This window comes from Falco biarmicus, chromosome 8 (genome assembly GCF_023638135.1).
Source record: "Falco biarmicus isolate bFalBia1 chromosome 8, bFalBia1.pri, whole genome shotgun sequence".
Taxonomy (NCBI): domain Eukaryota; kingdom Metazoa; phylum Chordata; class Aves; order Falconiformes; family Falconidae; genus Falco; species Falco biarmicus.
Genome location: NC_079295.1, coordinates 39278109 through 39283978, shown reverse-complemented (window position 1 = coordinate 39283978; position 5870 = coordinate 39278109). Strand labels below are relative to the sequence as shown.

Sequence of the window (5870 nt, the reverse complement as noted above, 5' to 3'; positions counted from 1 at the left end):
TTCTCTCTGCCCCACCAACACCTCTGCTCTGCCTGCAAAGCACACCTTTTACCTCAGGCCACGTCTGATCAGGATGCCCTACACCTGCTTTCATTTACCTTGTTCTCCTCCCTGACGGACTCTAGATCTGAAGTGGTTTGAAGGGGATATCAGGTATTGAATGCATATTTGGAGTAGTAGATTGCTCTGGTTGTGTGATTCTGACTTTTGGTCTTCTGGTTAAGACTGAAAAAACTCAGTCCATTTAGCTTTACCTGATAGAGAGTTAACTATAACTATGATCTAGGGTGGTTTTAAATCCATTTCTTTTTGGAACAGGGAATTAGTAGCTCCTGCTAAATTCTTGGCTGCCTTTTGGGTGGCCAAAGTGGGCTCCTGAAATTTTCCTGCTTGTCTGAAGCACTTTTCCTGGTTTTCTTTTCCACTTGGACTGTTCAGCATACCTCCTTAAACACATACTGATTGTTCCCTGTTATGTGACCTGCTCCTAGTATTGTTTTTCTTCAGGCTCTTCTTCAGTTACAATTTTCATTTCTTTCTGAGTCTTTAAACATAGTATTTGTCCTTTAAAATCTATTCTTAAAGTAGAGTCTTTATGAAAAAAAAATAATAGAAATAAGACATTATTTACTTTTCTGCAGTAACATTTAGGGAGAAATATTCCACCACTGCACTAATAATAGTAATACCCAGAGAGGGGCAATAAGGAAATCAGAATCAAGTGATTTCCACATAAAGGAAAACATGAAAAGTAGCTCCCACCAGCTTTGATAACTCCGTGGCAGCTGCAACACCAAGAAAACACATTTTGAATAGATAAAACTTCCTTGTCTCTCTCCAGATTAGCTGTTACTAATACAAGATGACTGTTCTTCTGATGCCCTCACCTGCGTTTCCAGGCTGAATGCACATACACATATGGTTTAGAAGCCTCTTGCTATGAGAAATGGTTTATTGTTCTTGTTTATCTTAATATTTTGTGAAGGATAAGACCCCACCCACCCTTCTCTGGTAAATTATTTGGTTTTGATGTTTGTCTTGGACAGCAAGGACATTCAAGTCCTCTTTACCAAATGTAAGGACAGGAGGGGGGATGTGTCATCCCTTCCTGAGGGAGCAGTAGTATGACAGCCAAGGGGGCATTTGAGAGACTGCAAGCAAAATGGGGGACCTGGGATCCACTTTTCTCACGGCATCTGCTTGCTATGTTGCATAACCATCTTAAAAATAAATGTGAGTGCTTTGGGAATCAATTCATGGCAAATCTCCCAACAACTCTTTCTCCAAGGTCCTCTCAAAGACAGGTAAAGGTGTTTGTGTGTCAGGTAGAGCCTCATTCTACATAGCCACCATTTCCTCTGCAGGTGCTCACCCCCCGAATGACGAGCTGTGTGCCCAGACTCTCAAAGGACGGACAATTGTCACCTTCTTCATCTACTTGTAGCACATTTCCTGCCTGTGGTCAAAGAACTTGAGAAAGGGGAAATCAGAATCCAGCTATGGGCCAGATGCCGTGAGATAATAATAACAAGACCTTATGGAGAGGCACCCCACAACACCAGAGTCAGGGGTTTTTCATAAATATTTGCGTACCTTGTCTTTCATGATGCACTTCATACTGTTGCAGGCTGACTAATAGCTGACGACATTAACTGACCTCAGGTAGACAAACAATCCCAGTATATTTTCCCTCTTTCCCCTACCCCCTGTTTGCAGCTCCATAAAAGTGAATGCATTTCACACTTTCATTTTTATTTTTAAGCTCTTGCAGCAGTTACCATCTGGAACAAGACTCAGGGAGGGAAGAAGGAAGAAAAGAAAGGTCAGAAAATAACAAGCTGAGCTTGTACTACACATGTGTTGCATCAAAAAAAAAAAAATTACAAAAGAAGAGTGCCCCACACAGCATAGTACTGATTACTGAGAAGCACAACACAGATCTGGACCCTCCAAAAGCTGTAATTGCAAAGACAGGTTATGTCTGATTTAAATAGCATGCTACTGTTCTGGATGGCCTTCAAGCAGCAGAGGAAGCAGGAGTACATAAAGGATCATGACAGGCAACAAAGTGGTGTGTGACACCCGAGGGGACCACCATAAAGAGCCAGTAGTGGCTTAGGAAAGGGATATATTCATACACATTCTGTTGGTAAAACACTCATTCTGCAGTTTCTATTACAGGGAGGTTAACAGCACACATTCCAGCACTGGTGGATCTTTTTGGCAAAGCTGAAATTCCTGGAAAATATTTGAATACCAAATAACACAAGAAAACCAGCAAGCTCCTGCATTAAGGCCACTGCTGCTTGGCATCACTCTTGCAAGGGATCTGAGGCAAGGAGAAAGCCTCTCTTCGTAAACCCAGCAGGTACCATGGGAACAACAAATAAGTACCAAACTCTTTCTAGAAGAACAAATACAGGTTCTTGTGCCACTCAGAGGAGCCTTTTGATATCCATACACTGACTGCTTCCCTCCCCGGCCCCAGATTTGAACCTCCCAGCCTTCCCGAACCAAAGATTTTATCGTTTGATTCACTAAAACATTTATTATGCAGCAAATCAGACCACAGACTGGCCAAGGTCTAAATGAAGCTTTTGCCAATACCTGACTTCCTACTGATATTTATAATTCCCCAATAACCCTTTGCTTGAACCCCCGGCTGCAGGCAGTGACTCAGCAGTCGCAGGGCTCCCATTAGTATTCTCAAAGCGTTTCCAGAGCATTTTACACTGACTGTCTCACTTGTGCTGTGATCAGACCTATCAGTTTGTGCTGAATTGCTCTGAGGAAGGTTACAGGTCTCCATAGGGACTGCACATGATCTTTGAAAAGTGCATTTCCATCTAGCAAGCCATAAATGCTCAGGAGGGTTGCTAAAGATCACTCAAAATACGCTATTGAATACTTTTCATGCTGTACTCTTGTTCTGTGTTATCATATACTTAAAGTATATTAAAAGGCTCCCTAAATACCAAGAGCATTTGCGTGGTATAGATTTGTGTTTGCGAAAGCCAGAAGAAAATAGCTTTGTATTGTTACAGGATATGTAACACTTTTTCTGCAATTCTGCAGAATGGATTATAAGAATTTGATAGTGGCTTTTATTTTTCCCCTTTTATTAATTTCCCCTCCCCCCCCCCCCAACACCAATGACTATAGTGATAGACTTTAGTTAACTTCTTTGGATTGTTTTTTTCCTTGCTAACAGTCCGCAGTCAAAATGAAAAATAAGAACCTTCTGGATCCTGTCTTGATAAGGTCAGATCGTAGAATTCTTCTTTCCAGCAATTTAGCCAGGCTCTCTCCTTCCAGAATACATTTACTCAGTAATAAACATCTCCAGACAGCCGGGCTGTACAGACTGCAAACAATTAAGCCAAAATTGGTGCAAGCAGCACATGAGTAAGTATTCTACTTTAATGAAATTAGACTGAAAAATTCAAGAGTAAAGGAATAAAAGCATTTTCACATTGTATTAATTAGATGTATTTGTAAAAAACTGTGCTCATGCAAGTACCTCACGCATTTTTTAATACCAAACTACGCAGAAAATGTGCTGGGTAATCACAAGCCTTTGGTGCTGTAAAGCTGTGGTCAAGCACCAGGCACAGACCAACATTTGGGACACATAATTTAACATCTAGTGGGAAAAAGAAGAAGTTTAGCCAACTTTCTGTAAGCTGTATAAAAGGAAGCCTGCCAAGCAACAGGTTAAAAGACTTTGACTCACTAAAGTATTCCAGAAATTAGTTAAATTATGCTATGAAGAAGCCTCATCTCTCAATTAGGTAAGCAATTAAGTAAATATGTTCAGCTGTCCCAGCTTGTCAGACATTCAAATAAAATTCCTCTGTAACACCCCAGAGTTTTTCTATCATCAGGAACATTTCACCAGATCCTAAAATCTATACTTCTCCAGTTTTTGCAAGACATCACGCACTTATTGCAAATCCATCACCTGTTTACTCGCAGTAAAAGAACAAAAAGTACCTGTGCCACTATTTTTAATTAGGCTATCCTCCTACACCTCCTCTGTCCAACATCCTCAAATAGTTTATACATAACTTCTGAAATAATTTAAATTCAATAATTACACATCATGTTTGTGACACCTCCTGGTGTGGTTTTCTGAAGACACTCAAAACTAGTACAAAATTAAACTTGGTTTTATAAAGCACTGTTTCAATTTGGAAAGTTCACAGCATTTTCAAGAGGAATTAATGAATGTTGCTAATAGCTGGATCTGAGTTATAAGGCATTAGGAGGACACAATCATGAGGAAAGGCAATATATAACCTTTAGATGGGACAATTAGAGATCAATTATTAGAGCCAGAGAAGAGCATTTGAAAGCAGCTTCTTCATTAATCAAAGATTATATCAAATTAGAATGTTTAATTATTTGCCAAGGTTCTTTGTATATTCTTCTGTACACACACACACACACCAAAAAAAAAAGAAAAAAAAGGAAAAAAAAGTCAAAAAAAGCCAGGGGCTTTTGGAAAAATGTTAGCTTTTTGAACATCTCATTTTAACACTAAAATACCAAATATTTTAAAGGACACATAACACAGTGAAAGTAGCATAACTCAGACAATGACATTAAAGATGCCACAGCTGCTGGTTTTTAATATACTAAGTCTGGTGAGTATTGATACTTATTTGGATGTCCAGCTACATGGAAAAAATGTTTTAATAGAAATGGCAAGAAAGGAAAAGATGTGAATATCATATGTACTGTAATGACTTTGGGCAAGATCATAAGATCTGATGTTCAATAAATTTAGATCAAACTTGTAGGCACCTGAGTTTCAAGTTCCCAAACAACTGGGCATATCCAAGACCTAGAGTGGGAGGCAGCATCCTGAACAGGCACAGGATGGGTGATTAGACCAACGGGGGGGGGGGGGGGGGGGGGGGGGGCGCGGGGTAGAAGATGCTGGGCACCAGTATGTGCTGCCCTGCCACTGCACGGAGAGCACCATCACCCCTGGCAGGGGTTGTCTTCCAAATGCCAACTGCAAAACATGCTGGGGCTTTGCTCAGCGTTACCTTCCCTGGGCCAGCAGCCATCACTGACCACTGAATCACCAGTCTGTTTGTATATCCTGACAGTTTAGATGATAGCTGGGAGGAGATACACCTGAATTGCAGGAGAGGCCTTATGCAAACAGGATTTTTTGACAAACACAGGGGGGAGGAGAGTTTTGCTGAGGCTCCTTTGTAGTTTAGGTAGGTGCAAAGTACATGGCTCAGGAGGAACCATGACTCCTACTCATCCTTGTAAAGAACTGAAGCACTTGGGCAGGTCCCCTCTAAAACGGCCCTGCAAGCTGCTAGCTTCAAGGAGTGCATCGTCACCTGTGACAGCACACACAGGAGCAGGAGGGGCTGAGCACCATGGTCATCCCAGAGCACACCCTTGGGGAAATGCCATCCGCTGGTTGCTCCTGAAGTAGTCTGCTCAACCTGTGCTTGGCACACTCGCCGTTTATCTCCTATGATGAAGATAAATGCTTGGTGGGCACAACACAAGCTGTCCACGGAGCTGTGGGCACCTGAGTACCTGCTCATGGACCTTCTTAGGAAGCAGGTCCCAGGGCGATGCCTGGGCAGTTATTCTTCAGTGACAGCCAGACACAGGTACAGATGTAAGCTGGGGAACCAAGCTGTTCCCATTCTGAGGTACTTTTCTTACTTTTTTTTTTTTTCTCATGGCCAACCTTATATTTAAGCAACAATGAAACTCTTTTATGTCTTTATTCCCCGGTAAGCTGTATCCTGAAAGTGGATACAGATTTTCTTCTTCTCATAGGTGACCTTCTCTCCTTGCAAGGCCCCATCATTTGTCAGCTAGGTCAGGATGAC

General features: G+C 41.6%; 1 long non-coding RNA gene across 1 annotated transcript; it reads left to right on the top strand.

Annotated features, from left to right (window-relative positions):
* On the top strand, nucleotides 1-2921 carry LOC130154090 (uncharacterized). Its single transcript, XR_008823604.1, has 3 exons — nucleotides 1-153; nucleotides 1365-1662; nucleotides 1763-2921. It is a non-coding gene; the product is annotated as an uncharacterized LOC130154090 (long non-coding RNA).
* Nucleotides 2922-5870: the final 2949 nt, after the last annotated feature.